This window comes from Narcine bancroftii, chromosome 6 (assembly GCF_036971445.1).
Source record: "Narcine bancroftii isolate sNarBan1 chromosome 6, sNarBan1.hap1, whole genome shotgun sequence".
Taxonomy (NCBI): domain Eukaryota; kingdom Metazoa; phylum Chordata; class Chondrichthyes; order Torpediniformes; family Narcinidae; genus Narcine; species Narcine bancroftii.
This window is the reverse complement of record NC_091474.1, coordinates 127566351-127591940: the sequence shown is the minus strand read 5'-3', so window position 1 is coordinate 127591940 and position 25590 is coordinate 127566351. Positions and strand designations below refer to the sequence as shown.

Here is a 25590-nt window from a genome sequence, read left to right as displayed (position 1 = left end):
AACAAATTGAACTCATTGCTATTGTTCAAGAATTTAATGCTGATTCTCAGTGATTTTTTTAATGGATAAACAAAAATCTAGGGTTTGCAGTTATTCAAGCTTTAAGGTGAGTGTATTAAAATTAGATTGATATTCATAATTAAAGTTTAGTTTTTTGTCAATCTGTTGAGATCTTAACATTGTGACATTGTCAATGCTGTAGTATCCACGTGTAGGTTCAACTTAAGAATTAGGAGCAGGAGTAGACCATCTGGCCCATCAAGCCTGCTCTATCATTTAACAAGATCATTGCTGATCAGGCCATGGACAACGCTCCTCCTATCTGCCCTTTCCTCAAAAGCTTTAATCACCTACAATTTCACAGATTCACTGCTCTCTAGGAAAAGTAGATCCTCCTCTTCTTCATCCTAAATCTCCTTTGAATCTTGCCCTGTCCCGTAGTTCTATTCTCACCTACCAGTGTAAACAAATTTTCTTGCTTTTATCTTTTCATAATTTTGTGTTTCTGTAAGATCCCCTCTTTTTCATGTGAATTGCAACCACTATAGTCCCACCACTGAATCTCTCCTCAAAGGCTAATCCCCTCAGGAATCAACTTGGTAAGATTATCTGCACCACTACCAACACCAGTAAATCCTTCCTCAAGAAAGGAGATCTGCACACAGTAGTCCAGGTGTGGCCTCCCCAGAACCCTGGAGAGTACATAGATGTACAACCCTGAGAATCTTTTTCTTGCAGGCCAGGCACAATTTCTACTTATTGGTAGGGCAAAAAAAAAAAATGCTCAAGGAAAGATATTTGTATAAAGAAAAATGTAACCAAGAAGGCAGTGCAAACAAATTGTAATACAGAAAATAAATATTCAGTTGTAGTGGGTTGTGCGTGAGCGCAGCGAAAAGACTGAGCCAACAGGCTGAGAGCTCAAGTAACACAAATGCTTTACATTGAATTCTGTGCTGTAGTCTTTAAGACTGTGTCTGGCCTGCCCCTCATGTTCTTGAGCTTGTATCATGCTGATGCAAATCCGCATGTGCTCTTCTGGTCTGGACCAGAAGAGAAGGTCCCGCGATGCCATCTTTGCCTCAGCTGTCCCACTGACTGCACATGACAAGCGGGGCTGATTCACCGCTGCTACACCGACATGCTTCGCCACACAACTCCTACCCCTAGAACTGGCACTGATGGTCTTATGATGCATTGAGGGTGAGGTCTGCTGTCTGGGCGGCCGACCCCCTACATATCGGTGGGGGAACCTGTACTGGTTGTGACAAGTCCAGATAACATAACAATTACAGCATGGAAACAGGCCATTAGGCCCTTCTAGTCCGCACCGAACCAAACACCCCTCTCTAGTCCCACCTCCCTGCACAATGCCCATAACCCTCCATCTTCTTCTCATCCATATACCTGTCCAACCTTTTCTTAAATAATACAATTGACTCCGCCGCCACTATTTCTCCCGGAATCTCATTCCACACGGCTACCACTCTCTGAGTAAAGAAGTTCCCCCTCATGTTACCTCTAAACCTCTGCCCCTTAATTCTTAACTCATGTCCTCTTGTTTTAATCTTTCCTCCTTTTAACGGAAATAGTCTATCCACATCCACTCTGTCTATCCCTTTCATAATCTTAAATACTTCTATCAAATCCCCTCTCAACCTTCTACGCTCCAAAGAATAAAGACCTAATCTGTCCAATCTCTCCCTATACTCTAGATGCTTAAACCCAGGTAACATTCTGGTAAACCTTCTCTGCACTCTCTCCACTCTGTTTATATCCTTCCTATAATTAGGCGACCAGAACTGCACACAGAACTCCAAATTAGGCCGCACCAACGTCTTATACAATCTCAACATCACCTCCTAACTCCTATATTCCATGCAATGATTGATAAAGGCCAGCATACTAAAAGCCTTCTTCACCATCCTATTCACGTGAATTTCTACCTTCAGGGAACGATGTACTGTTACTCCTAAATCTTTCTGCTCTTCTGTATTCATCAATGCTCTCCCATTTACCACGTCTGTCCTATTCTGGACAGATGGGCTGGTTTAAAGCAGTTCAATGTGAACAGTTTCTCCCTTCTCCCAATGTCGAATGTAGATGTGGATGCGTTCTTTTGCAGCATCTTGTAAGGACCCTCATAGGGGTGCTGGAGAGGCGACCTGTGTGCATCCCTTCGCATGAATACATACTCGCAGGAGGATAAGTCTGGGGGGGGTGGGGGTGAGTGGAAAGGTGGTTGACTGTGTTGCAATGGTGGTGTGAGGGAGTCCATCTTGTCTCACGGTCTTTCCAGTACGACTACGGTGTCAGTGGTCTGACTGAGTGTTGAAGGAAGGAACTAGCCTAGGACTACAAGGGTCTCGCTATAGACTAGTTCATCTGAGGAGGCTTGGAGGTTGTCCTTGGGCGCTGTGCGTATCCCCAGGAGAACACAGGGTTGTTCATCTACCCAGTTGGGCTTCTCGAGCCATGCCATCGGTGCTGATTTCAGGTGCAGATGGAAGCATTCGACCAGCCCTTTGGGCTGAGGATGGTAAACTGTGGTGCGATGTAGTTGGGTGCCCAGGAATTTGGAGAGCTTGTTCCACAGGGAAGAGGTGAATTGGGCTCCTTGGTTGGTAAGTGTGCTGGGACACCAAAATGGGAGAATTAGGAAGAGAGGAAAGCCCTGGCACATGTATCGGTGGAGGCGTTCAGAAGGGGAATGACCTCTGGCCATCGAGTGAACCTGTCCACGACTGTGAGCAGGTAGCGTGACCTTCAGGAGACTGGCAAGGGCTCAACTATGTCAGGTGGACATGGTGGAACCTGTGGGTTGGAACATCAAACTACTGGACAAGGGGCTTGGTGTGTTGCTGGGTCTTGTCCTTGCAGGTTTTTGCCCACTCTGTGATCTGCTTGCGTAAGCTGTGCCAGACAAATCAGGAGGATACCATCCACACTGTCTTTAGAATGGAGGGGTGAGGCAAGCTGTGTATTGTGTCAAAAACTGTTCTCCACCGTTGGGCAGGGAATAGTGGTTGAGGTTGGCCCGTGGAGATGTCACAGAGGAGAGTAGTGCCATTGGCATCTAGTGGGAGGTCCTAGAGCTGCAATCCTGTGACCCCAGTCCTGAAGCTGTACATTTCAGGGTCGTGCTGGGCTTGAGCCAGGTCATGGTAATCAGTGCCTTGCGACAAGGCATTGACTCCTGGCCTGGAGAGTGCATCTGCGACAATGCTTTGTTGTCCAGGAGATGGCTTATGGAGGTGGTGAATTCAAAGACGTAGGATTAGTGCCTCTGTTGTGGGCAGACCAAAGGTCGGAGGACTTGGAGAGGATGAACATGAGTGGCTTGTCCATGTAGACCTTGAATGGCCATCCCTCCAGGAAGTAATGGAAATGGTGCACAGCCATGTAGAGGGCTAGCAGATCTCTGTCGAATGTGCAGTACTTCAGTTCAGGCAGTAATAGGTGGAGACTGAAAAAGGCGAGATGTCTCCATGAGTTGTAACCGCATGTTGGATTCGTCGACTGTGAGGTGTTACAAGCCCAGAGGACCCCAAAACCCAGCAGCAATAGATATTCACCAAGGCAAATGGTTACTTAAACAAAAGTTGCTTTTAATTATCTTTAAACATGAAAACAGGATCAAACTTTAACTTATCACTATTGATTTAACTAACCTAACTTAGCCCCCTTCTAATTCTAAGCGCACATATTTGTAATGTGTGTGTAAGTTCAGAAAAGTTAGTTGATTCACGGTCCAATCTCACTTCTCATTCCTCCAAGTTCACTAGTTGCAGGCAATTCTTATACTGTGCTCAGAATTTAACATTTATAAAGTTTACTAGGCTTTGGTGCTTAAAAGGTAAATGGTTTCCGCTCAGGAAGGTTCTTGTCAGTTTCAGAGAGAGGTTCATTGTACGCTGACACCCAAACTTGATTTCTTTTTTAATCAGCAACTTCAGTATCTTGCCGAAGAAACTTGCCCCCTCAGGGTTCTCCCAATAATAATCTCTTTCTTTCAGGTAACCGCAGAGTTCCTTTTTGTTTCTCTTATTTCAAGTGAAACATTAGACAGCCAGTCCTCTCTTCTTGCATGAACCACAGGACTTTGACCAGGCTGAACTAAGCACTCTTCCAATGGGGTTTTCCAGAAGCTTGCCAGCTTGTCCTGTTCCAGTCCCAGTTGCTGCTGCTGACTGTAAAACTGTAGAGCTGATCTGTGTGTGTGTCTCTCTCTCTCTCGCGCTCTCTCTCTCTCTCTGAGAGAAAAAGCCTGTTTTACTCTCCCAGCTTGCAAAACCACATGACCCTCCTACAACAGCAAGTTCCACTCCATACAGAATGTGATTCCACCAAGTTCTTTCATCTGTTGTCTTTTTGTAATCAACACTTCATTAGTGAAGTCTCTTGGGTACTCTCCAAAGCTTTTGCAAAGGGTGTTGGCCCTGACATGTCTAGCATTAGCAGAGCTCCAGTATTTTAAATAAGATTTGTTTTAAAGTGTTTGTATGTGACCTACACTAAAAATGCACCCCAATTTATCTCCAAAAAACATATCTATATTCTGTCACAGAGGGCCATCAGTACATCCACTTGTAGGTGGAATAGCGTTGTTGTATTAGCCAGGGCCTTCATGATCTCCTCGAAAATGTTGTGAGCTTCTTCCGCTCACATGAGCTCCTTTGTCAAGCTCAACATTAGAACAAAGAGAAGGCACTCATTCCTGTTTTGGTGGCCACTGGGATGAACCTGTTGTAAAAATTCACCATGTCCACGAACTCTTGTAGCCCCTTTTGTGTCGTTGGTTTGGTGAACTGTCATATAATCTCCATCTTGTCGGGTAGAGGAGTGGCATCATCTTTGGTAATTTTGTGGCTCAAAAAGTCGATCTGTTCGAGGTCAAACTGGCACTTTGCCAGGTTAATAGTAAGGCTGAACTCAGTAAGGCAGTTGAAAAGCTGACGTAGGTGTGCATTGCGCTCCTCAGATATCTTGTTGGCTACCAGGATATCGTGGAGGAAGGTGGAAAGGAAGGGCAAGTCTCTGTTGACCATGTCCATGAGGCGCTGGAAAGTCTGGGCCACATTCTTCAAGCTGAAGGGCATGTGGAGGAACTCAGAGAGGCCAAAAGGGGTGATGATGGTGGTCTTTTGGACATCGTCAGGGTGCACGGGAATCTGATGGTATTCCTGGATCAGGTTAACCTTAGAGAAGAGCTTCACGCCATGGAGGTTTGCCGTGACATCTTTGATGTGGGGAATGGGTTAGCAGTCAGGCATTGTTGCATCGCTGAGGTGTCTGTAGTCTCACAGGGTCTCCAGCTGCCATTGGACCTGGATACCAAGTGGAGGGGTGAGGCCCACGGGCTATCAGAATGGCAGACAATGCAAAGTTCTTCCATGTGTTTAAGTTCTTCCTAGGGGAGGTTGAGTTTGTCTGGGGCTAGGCGACGGGCTTGAGAATGCAATGACGGGCCTATGGTCACAATGTGGTGTTGGATGTTGTGCTTCGACATGATAGTGGTGAACTAGGGGAGCAGGATGGAGGGATAGCTCCATGGAGCCTCCTTGGAGGCGAGCTGGGTGGATGGTTCATTGGATATGCCAAGGGCACCGTTTGGAAAGTCTCTGCATAGAGTAATCTTCTGCTCTGGAGGTCCACCAGTAGAGAGTGTGCCTGAAGGAAATTTGCACCTAATAGAAGCTTGTCCACCGAAGCTTGCATAAATGACCAATTGAAAGTGGTCTCACTGAAACTTACAGGAATTTGCCTCTTACCAAAAGTTTTGATGGCTTATCTCTGCTCCCATGTCCATGAGAACCTGAGGCCCAAGATCCTGTCCCAGACATGGAAAAGATTGTTTGATTGGGCACCCACCACAGCCACTAATGGTGGCTGACTCCGTTGATACCCGGAAATGAGCAAGACTGGCAGTACCTGCGTACTGATACCCTCCAATGCTGATGGTAGAAGCACCATTTTGGGTCAGGTCTTTCTGTTTTCTGGTGGGGAGGGGTCTGTTCACGTGATGGACTGGACTTGGGCATTTCCCTTGATGGCGGCCGTGTAACACGGTTGACCGAGCTTGGAGTGGTAGACAACATCTGCTCAGGCCTCTACCCTGCATGGATCGCTGAAATCCACGTCAGCCAATAGGAGTCTGATGTCTTTGAACATCTGCTTGAGGAATACCTGCTCGAACATGAGATAGGGCTTGTGCCCTTCTGCTAGGATGAACATGAGGGCGGATGGAGTCCTATTGCCTAGGCCATCCAAGTGAAGGAGACTGGCGGTCCTCTTGCGCTGTGGAAGTCCATAAATGCCAATGAGGAGGTTTTTAAGAGTCATGTATTTACCTTCCTCTAGTGGCGCCTGGATGAGGTCATTAACTCACGAAGTGGCTTCCTGGTTGAGCGAGCTAACAATGTAGAAGTGCCTCATTGAATCAGAGGTTATCTGGAGGGACTGTTTGTCCAGAAAGTTGGCAGCTTCAATACAATGGTGCCTATGGCTGCGGGTTCCATTGTGCCAAGTCTTCAGGATGTGGAGACTCGTCGGGGTCATCAGTGTAGTGGGTTGTGCGTGAGCACGGTGAAAAAACTGAGGCAACAGACTGAGATTTCTAGCAACACAACCGCTTTACTTTGAATTCTGTGCTGCTCTCTTTAAGGCTGTGTCTGGCCTTCCCCTCGCGTTCTGGAGCTTGCATTACACTGACGCAAGCATGCATGTGCTCTTCTGGTCTGAACTGGAAGAGAAGATCCCGCGATGACATCTTTGCTGTGGCTTCCCTGCTGACCGTGCGTGTCAAGCAGGGCCAGTTCGCCACTACAACTATGTGCATCACCACACAGTAATAAATAACGTGCAAAATAAAAGTCCTTGAATGAGACTCTGATTGAATTTGTTGTTGTGGAGTCTGATGGTGGAGGGGTAGTAACTGTTCCTGATCTTGATGGTATGAGTGTTATGGCACCTTTACTCTTTTTTGTCTGGTGACCCCCTTGCAGCTCCTGCATATTTATCAGCTTGAAAGGTGCCTCTGTATCTTTTTGTTTCTAAATTGGAAGCTCAAACTTGGGCACTCTGTGCTGCCTCTTGTAGTGCTCAACAGTGATGTTGGAGGAATTATATTTCCCTATCTTTCTAGACACCCTGTTGCCTTACTCTGCTGTAATTCCCCATTGGTGTCTCAGGAGGGATGCCATAAACCAAAGGGCTCCCCATGACTCCCCTCACTCTCGGACAATCCAGAGTTCTCAGAGAGATGCCACATGGTACCCAATATTCTCCCCTCATGGGTCCAAACTGTCAGCCCAGTATACCAGTCTTCCATGGACTGCCAGTAAATCCGTCAACCTACTAAACCCTCCACTATCATTATTCCACCCTAGAATTCTACTCTCATGCCCTGAGGCTCCCTTACTAGCTTTGGGGGCCTTTCTGCCAGTCCTGTTCCTGAGGAAATATGCTATGACAAACAAACACGACAGGAGATCCACACATGCTGGTTAGTATAATCTCAAACTTCATGACCGCACACGAGTCCAGCCAAGACACCTTGAACCCTGTGCGCAGCACCAATTTTTGTGTAGGAAGGGAAATAAGTTCAATAGGTTCAAAGAGCAACAAGTCTGGACAAAAGCTGATTACTGGAATGATAGTTATTGAAACATATGTAAGGGGATTGCAATAGGGATAATATACACTAGAACTCTCAATCACACCACACAGAAAAATCAGTCACAATTGGACTCAACTCTTCTGATAGTAGCAACTCTGTACACTCATACAAGCGCAGTACAACCCAGTCACATTGGATATGATTACCGATACTAGCAACTGCTTATACAGACTTGTATCACAACCAAAGACTACAATATACCACCCACCATTCCTTATCTAACATGGGCACAGCTCAAATGCTATTTACAACACAGCAATGATCCCTATGTAGTACATACCGTACCAACGACTCCTCCCGCATTGCCCACAGTTCGCGACCTGAGTGGAGCGGAGATTGCCTCAGGGCTGAAGACCAATAGAGAATAATCTGCTACATGTGGTGAACTTTACAATACAATAAGTTGGAGGATCCAGCCCAAGTAATCGCTGGGTAATTAGAGGGGTCAGTGGCTGGGAGGAGTCCAACCTTGATTGACAGGTGATGCAACTTCCGACTCTGGTAGGCCACGTGACAAATGAGATTCTCCACACTACACTCACTGAGTTTGATACGTGCAGATGAATTAGCTTCATGTTGTAAACCATTTTCTGGGAACGAAAATGTCCCACCCGACATAATGGAGAGGTCGCATGTGGAAAGGTGAGAGAGAAAATAAGACAGGAAAAGCGAGCATCAGAGTTGATAAGAAACAAATATGAGATGGATTTTAAAAAATTATCTTGTCATGTAAACAGGTAGAGGATAATAAGAGGTGTGATGCAGCTAATCAGAAGCAAAAAATAATAATCTGCTCATGGAGGCAGAGAGTGTCGCTGAGGTATTAACTCAGTACATCAGTCTTTACCAAGCAGGAAGATGCTGCTGAGGTCTCAGCAAGGGTAGGTGTCATTGCGATTCTGAATGATCTAGGTTGATAAACATGAAGCATTAGTCAGGCAGGCTGCACTTAAAGGTGATAAATCACCTGGTCTAGAAGAGAAAATGGAAATGTACTGACATTAATTTTCTAGAGATGTAAAGATTCAGGAATGGTGCCCAAAGACTGAAAAATTGCAGATGTGTGGAAAAATAAGTTGAGGAATAAACCCAGTAACAGTTACCCAAACAGTTTCACCTCAGTGATGGGGAAAGTTCTAATAGTAATAATTAGAGATGGGGTAAGAGCAGGAAAGTAATGTGGAGACAAAACAGGAACAGTCATGATCTTATTGAATGGCAGAACAGGCTAAGGGACTCATTGGCCTGCTTTGGTTCTATTTTTCAAAACTTGGGGGTATGGTGAACTGTGATGAAAATAATTGTAGACTCCAACGAAATATAGCTTGGCTTGTGGAATGGCCAGTTAAGTAGCAAATGAAATGTGATGCTGAGAAATGTGTGCATTTTGATCATAAGAATAAGAAGATGCAAAATGAATTAGACGACATAGTTCTTAAGAGGGGTACAAGATCATGGAAAATGAAAAGAGCAGGGCAGATTGAAATAATGCACACATGGTACAAGAGCAAAAAAAATCATGATGAGCTGTTATAATATGCTGATTTTGGCCATAACTGAAATATTGCTTCAGTTCTGGGTGCTACCCTTTCACAAATATGTAAAGGAATTAGAGAGGGTGGAGGATTTACTGGAATGATTCCAAGGATGAGGAGCTTTCGACAGGAGACTGCAAGCACTGGAATCTCAAGATTAAAGATTTATTTTATTGTAATGTAATAAATACAGTGCAATATCACATGACTTTGTTTTTGTCTGCCGTAAGCCAGATGGATTCGCCATTGGCATAAATTTCTTGAAGAGCCTCATAGAGTGGAGGAGTCACGTGATGGAATAGTGGCCGGTCGGGAAACTCCAGCCCTCTCCGGAAAAGTTTAAAAAAAACACAGAAAACACAAAGGCACAAACACAAAAATTAAAATAAAGTGAAAGTAAAGGTGGGAAGAAAATGTCAGCGAAGAAAGAAAAGTCGAAAGCAACGGGAAGAAGAAAAGACATCGGAAGAAGAAGGTGAAGGCCTTACCAGTCCGAGGAGGCCCACCACGGAGAGAGAAGCCCGCTCCCTCAGGTCAGTCGAAGTCCCGAGCGGACTACAAAAATGGCTCGCGGAGCCAAGCAAAAGTGCGCAACCACGCATGACAAAAAAAAACACTGACGGGAGGGTGGACCAGCTGAGGAGTCGATCTCCACAACTGAGAATGACAGCTACAACACAACAAGAAGAGAACATAGAAAACAACGAGAACAAGAAAGAAGAGAGTAAAAAGAAATCAAGGAAACAACAGATGACCAACCCAGAGGAAGAAGAAGAGGAAGAACATAGAGAAATGGAAGAAGAAGGGAAGGGCAAGACAATGGATATATTTTTTTTTAAAGAATCAGTAAAAGAATGGCAATCACAAGAATTTAGTGAAATAAAAAGAAGAAAAAATGAATAGATTAAAGATGGTCATGTCAGATATAGGAAAAAGAGTGGACAAGGAGGAAGAACGAGAAACAGCCATAGAAATGGAAGTAGAGGACTTAAAAAAAGAAATTAGAAGAATCTAATAAAAAAAGTTAAAGAAACACAAGAGCTGTTAGCTCAGAAGATAGATATAATGGAAAATTATAATAGAAGAAATAATATAAAGATAGTGGGCCTTAAGAAAGATGAAGAAGGCAAGAATATGAGAGAATTTATAAAAGATTGGATCCCCAGGGTCCTAGGAAGACCAGAATTACAGGAAGAAATGGAAATAGAAAGGGCACATAGAACATTAGCCCCTAAACCACAGCCACAACAAAAACCAAGATCCATTTTAGTAAAATTCCTAAGATATTCAACAAGAGAAAATATATTGGAGAAAGCAATGAAGAAAATAAGAGAAGACAAAAAGCCACTGGAATACAAAGGTCAAAAATTTTTTTTCTATCCAGACATAAGTTTTGAACTCCTGAAGAAGAGAAAGGAGTTTAATACAGCAAAAGCGATCTTATGGAAAAAAGGATATAAATTTATGCTAAAGTACCCAGCGGTACTTAAAATAGTTATTCCAGGGCAGCAAAACAGGCTATTCTCAGATCCGGAGGAAGCACGAAAATTTGCAGAACAACTACAAAACAGACAGAGAGATGAAGACATGTAACAAGAGCAAAAAGAATTAATAAGGGAAAGAAATGGAAGAGAGGAAGTAAGGAGGGAATTAAAAGAGTGACCTTTGTTGTATATGAAAATTAAAATCTTTTCTGGGGGGGGCTGGGTGGGGAGGAGTTACGGTCACTGCGAAATCAGTTGACGCTTGCGAGTGAATTCGCAAATCCAAATGGAGAGGGGAGATGTGGTTGCCCGACAAGGGATAAAGGGCAACTCAGGAAGGGGAGGGGATAGTGGGGTTAAAGAAATTTTAGATAGGAGAATAAGGGAAATGTTTGATGTTTTAGAAATGTTGTCTTATAAAGTGTTCAAAACAAGAAAGCAGAAATGGACAAGAAGGAAAGGTGATGATGAGGAAACAGAAAGGAAAGATAAACAAAGTATGAAATGGCTATGTTGAACTATATGACTTCAAATATTAATGGAAAACATAACCAAATCAAAAGGAAGAAACTGCTAAATTTACTGAAAAAAGAAAAAATTGATATAGCATTCGTGCAAGAAACACACTTAAGTGAAATGGAGCACAAGAAATTAAAGAGAGATTGGATAGGACATGTAACAGCAGCGTCATATAATTCAAAAGCTAGAGGAGTAGCTATATTAATCAGTAAAAATGTACAAATTAAAATAGAAGAGGAAATAATAGATCCAGCAGGGAGATATGTAATGATAAAATGTCAGATATATTCAGAGTTTTGGAATTTACTCAATGTATATTCACCTTACAAAGACGATCAAAAATTTATGCAAGATTTTTTTTGAAGATAGCAGACACGCAAGGGAACATACTAATAGGAGGGGATTTCAACCTTAATTTGGATTCAAACATGGATAAAACTGGGAAAAAAATTAACAGAAAGAACAAAGTAACCAAATTTATAATTAAATCGATGCAAGAAATGCAACTTTTGGATATATGGAGGAAACAACACCCAAAGGAAAAGGAATATTCATATTACTCGGGTAGACATAAAAGATACTCAAGAATAGACCTATTCCTGTTATCAGCTCGCATGCAAGACAGAGTAAGAAAAACAGAATATAAAGCTAGAATATTATCGGACCACTCACCCCTGATATTGACAATAGGGTTAGAGGACATCCCTCCAAGAATGTATAGATGGAGATTAAACTCCATGCTACTTAAAAGGCAGGATTTTAGAGAATTCATTGAAAGACAAATTAAAATGTACTTTGAAATAAATACGGAATCAGTGAAAGATAAGTTTATACTATGGGACGCAATGAAACCGTTCATCAGAGGGCAAATAATAAGTTATGTAACCAAGATGAAGAAGGACTACAATCAGGAAACAGAGCAGTTGGAAAGGGAAATAGCAAATATAGAAAAAGAATTAGCAATGAAGGAAGACACAACTAAAAGAAGAGAATTGGCAGATAAAAAAATAAAATATGAAACACCTCAAACATATAAGGTGGAGAAGAACATAATGAAGACAAAACAGAAATATTATGAACTAGGAGAAAAAACGCACAAAATTCTAGCATGGCAGCTTAAGACAGAACAAACTAAGAGAATGGTATTGGCATCAAGGAAAAAAGACAAACAAATCATATATAATCCAACGGAGATTAATGAAAACTTCAGAGAATTCTATGAACAATTATACCAAACTGAAAACGAAGGGAAAGAAGGCAAAATAGATGAATTTTTAACTAAAATTGAACTACCAAAATTACAAATAGAGGAACAAAATAAATTAACAGAACCATTTGAAATAGTAGAAATACAAGAGATAATAAAAAAACTACCGAATAATAAAACACCAGGAGAGGATGGATTCCCAATAGAATTCTATAAAATATTTAAAGATGTATTAATTCCTCCCCTCCTGGAAGTAATCAACCAGATTGATAAAACACAAAGCTTACCAGATTCATGCAAAACAGCAATAATTACAGTAATACCAAAGACAGGGGAAGATCCACTCGCACCAGCGTCATATAGACCAATATCTTTACTTAACACAGATTATAAGATAATAGCTAAACTATTAGCAAACAGATTGGCCGACTATGTACCAAAAATGGTAAATCTAGACCAAACTGGATTTATTAAAAAAAGACGAACAAGAGACAATATTTGTAAATTTATCAACTTAATTCATGCAGTAGAAGGAAATAAAGCTCCAACAGTAGCGGTTGCTTTAGACGCAGAGAAGGCCTTTGACAGAGTAGAATGGAATTATTTATTCAAAGTACTACAAAAATTCAGTTTACCAGAGAAATATATTAATTGGATTAAAGAATTATATAAAGGGCCATTGGCGAAAGTGACAGTAAATGGATATATATCAAAACAATTTAACTTAAGCAGATCAACAAGGCAGGGATGCCCACTATCACCCTTATTGTTCGCATTAGCCATAGAACCACTAGCAGAATTGATAAGAACAGAAAATAAAATAAAAGGGATAAAAGTAAAAGACAAGGAATATAAAATCAGTTTATTTGCAGATGATGTTATAGTATACTTAACAGAACCAGAAATATCAATAAAAAAATTACATAAGAAATTGAAGGAATATGGAGAAGTGTCAGGATACAAGATTAACGCAAATAAAAGTGAAGCAATGCCAATGAATAATGCAGATTTCTCAAAATTTAAGAAAGAATCACCATTCAGATGGCAAATGCAAGCAATACGATACCTAGGTATACAAATAAATAAAAACCTCGGCCATCTATATAAACTCAATTATTATCCACTAATGAAAAAATTACAGGACGACTTAGAGCATTGGAAAGACTTACCACTAACACTAATAGGAAGGATAAACTGTATTAAAATGAACATTTTCCCAAGGATACAATACCTATTTCAGGCATTGCCAATACACTTGACAGAGAAATTCTTCAAGGAGTTAAAGAAAATAATAAGGAAATTTTTATGGAAAGGGGGGAAACCGAGGACAGCACTAGATAAATTAACAGAATGGTATAAACAAGGAGGCTTACAACTGCCAAACTTTAAAAATTATTATAGAGCCGCACAATTAAGATACCTATCAGATTTTTATCAAACAAGGGAAAAGCCAGATTGGACTAGATTAGAGCTAGATAAAATAGGGGAGAAGATACCTGAACATATATTATATAAATGGGATGAAAAGTTGGTACAATGTAGGAATTCTCCAGTATTACATCATCTGCTCAATATTTGGAAGAAGATTCATGTAGAAAGAAATAAAACAAATTACCAATTACCAAAACTAATACTGACGCAAAATCAGCTAATCCCTTTTACAATAGATAACCTTTCCTTTAGAGAATGGGAGAAAAAAGGGATCAAAAGAATAGAAAATTGCTTTTCAGGAAATAAATTATTATCCTTTGAACAAATGAAGGATAAATATAATATAACTCACGATACAGTGTTGGCATACTGCCAACTGAGACCCTACTTGAAGGACAAATTGGGAAGCAGTCTGAGGTTACCAGAGGGAAGTAATTTTGAATATGTGATTACAGATACAATGATAATCCAAAGATTTATAACAAATATGTATATTAAACTGCAAGAAAAGGGGAATGAGGAAACAAATGGTAAAACTAAACAAAAATGGGAACAAGATTTAAATATAAAGATAAAAAAGGAAACATGGGAGAAGTTATGCTCAGGAGCTATGAGAAATACAATAAATACGAGGTTACGTATGATACAATATAACTGGATACACAGGCTATACATTACACCTCAAAAGTTAAATAAATGGGACCCAACAGTATCTGACAGATGTTTTCGATGTAAAAAAGAAATGGGAACAACAATTCATGCAATCTGGACATGTGAGCAAGTAGAAAAATTTTGGGAAGATTTAAACCAAATATTAAATAAAATTACAGAAAACAATATACCAAAAAATCTAGAGATCTTCCTCCTAAGTAACATAAAAAACAAAGAATTTGGACTTGATTTGGATGGTGCACAAAAAAGATTTGTTAGGATAGCCCTAGCTGTAGCAAAAAATTGTATTATGTCAGCCTGGAAACTAGAAGATAACTTGAGAATACAACAATGGTATATAGAAATGAATAAATGTATTCCATTAGAAAAAATAACATTTAATTTAAGAAATAATATTATCATATTTGAACAAATATGGGAGCTGTACATGAAACACAATAGAGAAAACCTACCGGGGACATCTACCACCTAAAATGACAGAAGGAGAAAGGAATGAAAAGAATTGACTCAGTGGAATTTCTTGTTTATTTTTATTGCGTGACAACATTGTTTGACGGGTTTAATGTATCTTAGATTCTGAACTTTAAATGAATGGGAGGGGAGGTAGGGAGGGTGGGATGGGAAGAGGGAGGCGGACGGGAGAAAACAACACTATATATTTGAAAAGGAAAATGTATGTATCTTGATCAATGTGGTTTATAGTGTGAAAAATAAAAAATTTAAAAAAAAAGATCCTCATACAGTCAGAGAAAGAGAAGCAAAATGTAGAGCAATTAAAAAAAATTGCTGGAGGAACTCGGCAGATCAGCCAACACCTGTTGAGGCAGAGGAATAACTGACATTTTGGGTTACAATCCTGAAGTGGGGCTTATGAAGTACTTCAGGTATTTGGATAGTCAATGAGTAGCTATTGTTGAGCTCATGACAGGACCTTGCAGAGGCCATGAATAATCCAGACAAAATAGATAAAGAGAAATTGGATCAAGAACCAATTGATACAGTCTGAATATGATTGGCAAAAGGAAAAAGCTACACATGAAAAAATGTGTTGTTAGGTTCTGGAATGTATTGACTGAGTTATGATGGAGGCAGATTCACTTGTGTTGTTCAAAAGGCAGCTGGTTCAGTACTAATGGTCTTGGGTCATTCAGTCACAGATGTCCTTCAAAGGTAGAAATCCTGGTCTAGCTTTTATGTGATTCTTGACTGAACAGTGTGATTTACTCCATACCCGCAGCCATAGGCACCATTGTATTGTAGAAATTTGATAGAATATTGAAAGACATTACAAATCTCCTCAGACATCCTAGAAAGTACAGGTATTTGATCTGCTTTCTTCATGGTTGCATCAATGTGCTGGCTCTAAAAGAGATCTTCTGAAATATGGACTTGATGGTACTGACCCTCTCCACCTCAGTCCCATACATGATCCTTCGGCTTCCCCTTCCTAAATTTCACAATAAGCTCCTTGGTCTTGGAGATGTTGAGAGCAAGATTGTTGTTCTAGCACCATTCAACCAGACGCTCGATCTCCATCCTGTATCCTGACTCATCATTTCCTGTTATTCGGCCAACAACAGTGGTGTCATCGGTGAATTTATAGATTACATTGGAGCTGAACTTAGCTGCGCAGTCATGTGTCTACAGGGAATAGAACAGGGGACTAAGCACACAACAAGGAGAAAATGATTTGCTGATCTGCATTAATTGTAGGTCTGCTGATGAACAGAATTGCAGATCCCTTCGTTTGATCAAAAATTTTGCTGGTATTATGGCGTTGAAAGCCGAGCTGGGGTTAGTGAACGACAGCCTGAAAACAGTGCCCTCCATAATGTTTGGAACAAAGACACATTTTTCATTTATTTGTCCCTGTTCTCTACAGTTTTAAATCTGTAATGAAACAATTCACATGTGATTAAAGTGCACATTCTAGATGTTATTAAAGTATATTTGTGTACATTTTTGTTTGAACATGTAGAAATTACAGCACTTTTTAATACATAGTCCCCTTATTTCAGGGCACTATAATTGGGACATAGCAATGGAATCTATATTAAAGTAGTGTTACGAGCCCAAAGGATCCCAAAACCCAGCACCAATAGATATTCACCACGACTAATGGTTACTTAAACAAAAGTTGTTTTTAATTATTTTTAAACATGAAAACAGAATCAAACTTTAACTTATCTCTATTAACTTAACTAAATCCAACTTAGCCCCCTTCTAATTATAAGCGCACATGTATGTGATGTGTGTGTAAATGTAAAAAAAGTTCCTTGGTTCACAGTTCAGTCTCATTTCTCCTTTCAAGTTCACTCGTTGCAGGCAATTCTTATACTGTGCACAGAATTTAACATGTATAAAGTTCACCGTGCTTTGGTGCTCGAAAGGTAAATGTATACCACTCAGGAAGGTTCTCGTAGGGTTTGCAGAGAGAGATTTGTTGTTCCAGGATTTCCACAACTGAGGTACCACCATTAGACACCTTAATGTCTTGTTGATGAAACTTGCCCCATCAGGGTTCTCCAGATGATAACCTCTTTCTTTCAGGCTACCACAGAGTTCATTTGTGTTCCCCTTATTCCAAGAGAAACATCAGACAGATAGCACTTTCAGCCATCCGCTGCTCTGGAGCTTTACCTCAGTTCCAACAAGCTTCCTGGCTTTCACTGTTCACCTGCTTTCAGTGTCACACACACTTGCTGAGAGAGCTTGTTTCACCTCTCTCTCTCTCTCTCTCTCTCTCTCTCTCTCTCTCTCTCTCTCTCCAACTGAGACTGCTAGAAAGCCCAGGTGACTCTCTCACTTGCCACAAACCCTGCCCCCCACCACCTTCTTCAGCAAACCACAGAAGTTGTGGGAGTAGGTAAAACAAAGCCCAGGAGTGATCTTTCTGTGAGCGCCAAAGATACTTGCAAACAGCCAGAGTGTCTCCAGTCCAAAACAATGGTCTATTCATTTTATGCCGTTGTTTCAATTAGCACCTACTTGTGAAATGTGCATAGTATTCTCCATAGTTTCTGTAAAGTTCACTGAATATGAATTCTTAAGTATTTAAAATAAGATCTGTTTTAAAATGTGTGTATGTATGTAACCTACTCTCATTTTACCAAATATCCCAATATTTATCTACATTACAGTAGTCATGTTTAATACTTTGTTGCAATGACTGTTTGAGGTCCGTGATTCATAGACAATACCTGATTGATGCACTATCAATAATTCCAGAAGACTGGAAGAAGAGGTTATCATTTGGAAAACCCTGACATGTCCATGCTGGTTGACTGTCCTGAGCTAGGGAAGGAGCTGTGGAACAGACACCTTTATTCAGGAGTCTGTGGGTGGAGCTACAGATATAGGCAGCCAATGGATGTGCCCGACTGATAAATATATAGATAGTGGTTTACCACATTCATCCCTTGTTCTTAAAAAGTTTGGCTGGATGAAGTGCATTAGGAATTGTTACGGGCCCAGAGGACCCCAAATCCCAGCAGCAATAGAAATTCACCACATATGGTTACTTTTAATTTTCTTTAAACATAAAAACACAATCAAACTTTAACTTATTACTATTAACTTAACGTAATTTAACCTGCTTCTAATTCTAAGTGTACGTGTGTGTAATGTGTATATGTTCAGGAAAGTTCTTTGATTCACAGTCTAATCTCACTTCGAACTCCTCCAAGTTCACCAGTATAAGGCAATTGTTCTACTGTGCACAGAATTTAACATTTATGAATTTTCACCAGGCTCTAGTTAACACTCAGGAAGGTTCTTGTTGGTTTCAGAAAGAGATTTGTTGCTTGTTGGACATAAACAAACTGATTTACTTCCATCAGTCACTTCAGGGTCTTGGCAAAGAAATTTGCTCCATCAGGGTTTTCCAAATTATAACCTCTTCTTCCAGGTCACTACAGAATTCCTCTTGTTTCCTTTATTTCAGGAGAAACACTCTATCCAACCATTTCCTCTTGTAAACAAGGATTTTCACCAGGCTGAACCCAGAGCTCGCAACCTGTCTTAAAAATGGGGTTTTCCACAAGCTTCCAAAAGCCACTGCAGAAGTCAGTTCTCTCTCTCTCTCTCTCTTTTAGATAAAGCCTGTTTGGTCTTCTCTCTCTCTGCTTGCAAAACAAATGAGGACCTCCTTGCAGGGCTCCAGACCCAGTCTCTGAAAGATCTTATCATCCTCTGAGCATGGACTGTTTCATTTGCAACTGCTTTTGAAATTCCTTAGCAAACTATTTCCAAAATAGTTTTTATTGTCATTGCAAAGGCACTCGGTGCCTCAATGTCTCATTTTCAGCAAAGCTCTTGCATTTTAAATGAGATGTGAAGTGTTGCTCTGTGGTGACCTACACTAAACCCACCACAATATCTCTTTTAATATAAAATATAATATAACTTGTCACAATACAATCACAAGTTAAATCTCTCGGGTGGTCTGATTTGCCACTGTTACCGTTGTAATACCGGCTGTGACTGCGGAACAGTGATGGGGTCCTGGACAGTCTGGGGCTCCTGTATGCTGTCTTCATTGTTAGCTTGATGGGTGTGCAGCATTTATTCTGACATACCTTCTGTTGGGGTTGGGGTAACCTGCCATGGCCCGGGTTCACCTTGGATGGCGAGAGGTGAAAGGGATGTGGGGTGATCAGAAATGGTTTCTGGAGCTCCTGAAGGCGCCAGATCCTTAATAGAGACCATGTCTTCATGCCCATCAGGTTATGTCACATAGGCGTTTTGGGGATTAGCAGTTTCTACAGTCCCTGTAATGGGTTTCCTAGGAAATTGTTAGGAATTAAAGTACCTTTAAAGAAATTGCTCGAGACAAAAATTGAGAACAAAGAACATTTATTACTACAACAATGCAAAGTTGGGTGCTTCCCCTTACCCTGGGAATACACACACATACTGGGGCTCACCCAACTTTTATACAGTCAATTTCAGTATCAGAATGCCCTCCCCCTTACATTCTTCTGCCCCCTGGATGGGTTTGGCATAGGTAATTCTTCCTGCCTACGTGCAGTTTCAGTACACTTGGAGGACCAGGGGGGGTTATCCTGTCGGTGTCCCTTCATGTCATTGTCCTTATTCACACCTTCCTGATTCTCTGGGCTACAGTCTCTTGATATGCAGAGTTGACTCATTCTATCTAGGGTTGGCTAATTTCATATGTATAAATCTGTGTATGGTTAGCTAATTAGAAATGTATGACTTGGTACTTCTGTCCAGGGCTAGGAGACCCTTATCTGATCCAGACTACCTCAACTTCCTACATTCTATTGTACCTTACCATTCCTTATCTTAGTCCTATGGTCTTGTCACAAAGACTAGAAGATTCTTATGTTAATCGTGCTGACTCTGCTTTCCTGCATCCTAAGCCCCAAACTTATCCTGTTTGAACTGGTTTCAGCCATTTTACTGATGAACTTTAGTTTCTTCCATGTTCATAATTTTAGGTCAATTTTCCCATCTCTCACAATCCTCACTTTTCTTTTAGATCAGTAATACTGATCTTTCACCATGATCAGTGTTACTGATCTTTGGTTACTAGTGTCAGTGTGACTGATCCCCCCCCCCCCCTTTCCTCACTTTTCTTTTAGATCAGTAACACTGATCTTTCAAGTGTAAGGTGTAGTTTTACCCAGCTGGTCAATAACCGAATTGTAATGTCTGTGTAAAGTCTTTAGGTAGGGGAGCACCATGAAGGTCAGGGGAGTGAGTCCAGCTGCTTATTAGGGTTTGGAGTATCAGGCTCCAGTTCTCAGTAAAAAGTCTAGTCCATCCCATACGTTGAAATATTGAAGCAGTGTCTTTGAAGCACACGACCTTTGTAAGTGTTGTCCCGACGAAGTCTGTGAGAAGCGCTGCCTTCAGCAGCGAACGAGTCGCAGTCTATGAGAAGCGCTGCCTTCAGCAGCGAACGAGTCGCAGTCTATGAGAAGCGCTGCCTTCAGCAGCGAACGAGTCGCAGTAGTCAGGCGGTTCCGTTTGATTGTGGCTAGTATCTGATGTCCTCTTCAGCCCCGAACCCTAGGGCCACCGATCTCCGAAGGCTGTTTGGAGCCTGATATTAAAGTGTCAAGCAGCTCACGTTGTTGGAAACTGGTGCTCCCTTTCATGGGGTGATGAAAAGAGACCAAGCTGGGGGGGGGATTGTTTCTTGTGATTTAACTGTGTGTTGCAGCTTGTCTGCTAACATTCATTGAACTTGTGAGTTGCAGCCTGTCTGTGTACATTAGCATATGTGTCAACTCTCTCTCTCTCTGCTACATGTACAATCCAATGTCCTTTGTGAGGATTTTGACACCCTGCACTCTACTTCGCTCCTTTCCACGTTATATAAGCACCAGATGAGCAGCAGCTCCCTGAAAACAGGTGTTCCCCTTCAGGGATGCTCAGAGAGAGAGAGCCAGGTGGGGGATTATGTGTCTCGTGGTTGTGTGAAGTGTCTGTTTGTTTTGCGGTTAGCTTGTTAGTTTCCCCCTTTGTGTGAAATGTACATTGTTTGTTTTGCGGTTAGTCTGTGTACACAGGTGCCTCACTGTGTGACTGCCTATCCCCACTGTGCATTAAATCTATGCCCTGTCTACATTCTAAAGGAGCTGAATTGTAACCTCTGCTGCCCCTATTCCAGGGGGGCTTAAAACATTAACGAACAATATTCCAAAGAAATTAGTAAACAACAATGAAGAATACATGTAAGCTCATTAAAATACAATAAGAACTTAATAAAACACAAAAAATGTAAAGCTCATTGAAAACTGCAATAAAATGCAAGAAGAACTGAATAAAACCACAATAAATGTAAAGCTCATTGAAAACAGCAATAAAATACACAAAACTGAATAAACCACGATAAATGTAAAGCTCATTGAAAACAGCAATAAAATACACAAAACTGAATAAACCACGATAAATGTAAAGCTCATTGAAAACAGCAATAAAATACACAAAACTGAATAAACCATTAAAAAAACGAATAAAATTGTAACATTATGGCACTTTGTCATTAATTCTTTGAATGTGGGTCCAGCCTTTCTCTCTTGTTCTTACTGCGGTGTCTGTAATTAAAAGTACACAGAAGGGACCATCCCAGGCAGGTTTTAGTTGATCCTCTTGCCATGCTTTTACATATAACCAATCACTAGATTTTAATAAAATGAATAACAATCTGACTTTCCTTTGTGTTAGTGTAAAAATTGTAAAATGAAACACAAACCATATTTGCATGGGTTTTGAATATGTTAGACCTTATTAAAATGCAGTTGGAGCTGCTTGTCTGTATGGGGCACAACCCTCCAATTTGTTAGAGTGAGTACATAACAGACATTGCAGCACAAGAGCCCCTGCAAGAGAACTTGAAACATATTCAACCTTTAGTTCTGCCTTAAGTAAAATGCCTTGTGCCACAGCTCACAGGAGCTGGCCTTATTTAAAACAGTCTGTAAAACAGGCACCAAAAAAAGTTAAAAGATGTTCTTATGAGGATTGCACACACAATAATTTAAGTACAGGCTAGTTTCTATTATATTCCACTTAAAAGTTCTGCTGCATGAATCCTGGAGCTTGTGGAGTCATTATTGAATCAAGAAATATTGGTACCATGCCAATCTCATTCTAACATGCCAATTTCTCCAGTCCTTAAGTCAAGATGTACTGAATAGCATCTGGTACAAGATCTGTGAGTTCTTAATGATATTATTATTCTTATGCACCCAATTGTTCTGAACTATGCCACCAATTTAAATCATATTCCACCTATTGCAGTACTCACACAGCACCATAGACCAGTTCGCAGGTTTATTTCTCCATTAAGCTGAATCCAGTTGCGCAGGGTTTACCTCCGTGATTATTTACAATGTAACTTCCGCACTACCGGATTTAAATATAAACCTGATGAATGGGGAAAGTTATCATGAATTAAATAACAGCGGCAATACAGAGAAATTGTGCTGAGGCATTAATTTCACTCCAGAGGAAAATGCACCAGAGAAATGAATGATTAAACTTATAGGAATCCCCATAGGAATCCCCAGAGGTATCTTTATTCTCCAGAGGTGGGTGATCTTTAAACTCACGGACCTTGACTGCTGAATGTGTAGAAGAAATGTATTAAATGTGTTGATAGGGCTCCATACCTCTAACTGCAAGACAAGAGCCTGAAGCCTCAATTTCAAGTGCCACAGTGCACTTAAAGGGACATGCACACTCCCCCTTCAACTGGCTGATCCAGCCACTTTACACATCAGATCCTTTCTTTATCTCACATACACTTAAAGTTAAGATGTATAGAACTCACCCTATTTGCGCAAACATTTCTCCCTGCAAATGTTATAACATCACTCAACTCTCAGGTACTCCCTGTGCAAAATCACATTTAAATACAATTTATTTCATAAATTGGAATTAACTGGTAGTTAAATTCGCTAATTCTACAGTATTGAAAAACGATCATTTATGACATTTAATTTTTAGCATGAATTTTAATCAATAATGGTCAGTGACTGAAGTGGGAAGTCGTGATTTATGAAATTATCTCTGGTCTCTACTCTCCCACTCCCTGCACTTCTCCCAACATTCAGGAGCTGGCACACAGTCCCTGCCTTTTCCATGTTACTCATCTACTATTACTTTAACTGCTTGCATCAAAATGTTAGCCTTTGCTTTCTGCTTATCCTCAGATGTCTGGACAAATGCTTTTTGTGTGATCTGTAGAAGCTGGGTTATTCCCTGCTCATGCCAATTTTCTGTCTTTTGTAATTTTCTCTTAATGTCTGGGGCTGAGTTGGTAACAAAACCTGTTAGTACCAATTGTTCCCCTGCTGGGGATTCTATGTCGAGACCCCCATATTGTATATATATTTGGTCCCAAAAATTGGTCTAACTGTTCGGCACATCCCTGGGGATCTTCTATCAGGGAGGTCAGTTCTTTCTTAAAGTTACACACTTCAGTACTGGTCAGGGGCACATTTACGAAACCGAGACCCTCTCCCATGGGAACTTCCCACAGTGGTCTCATCCAATTGGTTTCTAGCTTATTAGGTCTGGGTTCCTGCTCCCTGGGAAATGAATCAAAGGGTTCTGCCCTTTCTTCCTGAAGAGTCTCACGCTGTTCTGAATTAAAGTTACCTCTCTCTCCTGCCAACAGAGGTGGTAATCGAGTGCTTTGTGAGCAAGTTATCATACCACTCCTGCTCTCTTCTCTCTTCTCTAGTGGTGGGGGAGGTGGGGAAGGTGCAGAAGGGTAGGTAATAGGAGGGGAAGGAAAGATAGGAGCCGGCATAGGAGGAACATAAGGTGGAGGGAGGGAATGTAACACATCCCAACCCTGTGGTTCAGGGACAAGAGGTTCCTCCTCTCTCTTATTCCTGAATTCTTTCTCATTCAAAACCAGCTGTTCAATGGATCCCTTGAGCCAGCAGGCTGCATATTCCCTGCTCTCAACATTGTCTGGCTGGTTTTGATAGAGCCATAAGTTCAAACTTCACACATCCATTCATCCTCGGATCCGAATTTTGGCCAGTACACGGAGCTCCCTTTAACCGGGTATCCCACCCATTCATTACAACAATACCTGACCGTCGTCAGTTTGTCTTTACCGCGGGTCTTTCCTGTGCCCCACTCAGATAACATCATCCCAAGCGGGCTGTACGTAGCTATCTGGTGGTCACGTCCTGTGTCAGGACTCTCATCTCTACTGCCCGCTATTCCCATACTTAGGAACAAGTAAAATACTCTTACCGAGTTCTGGCAGTACTGCTCTAGCGCGCGTCCTTCCGCCGTTTGTTCTCAATGCCTCTTCTCGGATATCACTCGCTTCTTCCACTGACCAGCCACCCGTCGCCCGTGAGTCCAGCTGAATCAGCCGGGGTGCACCTACTCTCGTCGTCGGGGTACTCTGTCAGTGGAGGGAGTGTGATCCCGGACGAGCCCCCATTTGTTAGGAATTAAAGTACCTTTAAAGAAATTGCTCGAGACAAAAATTGAGAACAAAGAACATTTATTACTACAACAATGCAAAGTTGGGTGCTTCCCCTTACCCTGGGAATACACACACATACTGGGGCTCACCCAACTTTTATACAGTCAATTTCAGTATCAGAATGCCCTCCCCCTTACATTCTTCTGCCCCCTGGATGGGTTTGGCATAGGTAATTCTTCCTGCCTACGTGCAGTTTCAGTACACTTGGAGGACCAGGGGGGGTTATCCTGTCGGTGTCCCTTCATGTCATTGTCCTTATTCACACCTTCCTGATTCTCTGGGCTACAGTCTCTTGATATGCAGAGTTGACTCATTCTATCTAGGGTTGGCTAATTTCATATGTATAAATCTGTGTATGGTTAGCTAATTAGAAATGTATGACTTGGTACTTCTGTCCAGGGCTAGGAGACCCTTATCTGATCCAGACTACCTCAACTTCCTACATTCTATTGTACCTTACCATTCCTTATCTTAGTCCTATGGTCTTGTCACAAAGACTAGAAGATTCTTATGTTAATCGTGCTGACTCTGCTTTCCTGCATCCTAAGCCCCAAACTTATCCTGTTTGAACTGGTTTCAGCCATTTTACTGATGAACTTTAGTTTCTTCCATGTTCATAATTTTAGGTCAATTTTCCCATCTCTCACAAAATGAAAACATTTGTTCATGTGGTGTAGCATTGGTGGCAGTACATAAGAGTGACCTTATCAAGTGGAGTGCCTTAGGGAGGACCTCTTGCCAGCAGGAGGCAGGAAGGCCTTGACTGCAGGGCTAGGAGGACAGCCTTCCCTGTGGGATTCTCCCTTTCCACCTGCCCGTTCACTCAGAGGTTGTAGCTGGTGGTCCTGCTATGGCAATGCCTCTTGCTAGCAGATACTGGCACAGCTTATCGCTCTTTAAATGATATGAATATAGCAGGGGAAGCCAATCAGGGTGAAAAGACTGCTTAGGGACTTTATGACTGTGGCAGGTGTCATGTTTGGACAGGGAATAGCGAATGGAAAACGAGTACTTGTAAATGACTTTGAGGAAGTACACATTGCGGTCTGAGGAGGGGAGGGGTCTTTTGAAATCAA

General features: G+C 41.3%; 2 protein-coding genes across 8 annotated transcripts in view; both read left to right on the top strand.

Moving 5' to 3' along the window:
* Positions 1 to 25590, top strand: part of LOC138736468 (collagen alpha-1(XXI) chain-like) — a 330315-nt gene that overhangs the window by 237 nt on the left and 304488 nt on the right. For 6 of the 7 annotated variants that reach the window (XR_011340298.1, XR_011340295.1, XR_011340297.1 and 3 more), the window contains exon 1: positions 26 to 106. The exons of the other annotated variant lie outside the window; for it this stretch is intronic. The gene's annotated coding sequence lies outside the window, so the exon portion shown is untranslated. Of the gene's footprint in view, positions 1 to 25; positions 107 to 25590 lie in introns of those variants that run through there. 7 annotated transcript variants of the gene reach the window in all.
* Positions 1 to 25590, top strand: part of msh5 (mutS homolog 5) — a 46257-nt gene that overhangs the window by 2609 nt on the left and 18058 nt on the right. The gene's annotated exons all lie outside the window — the stretch shown is intronic.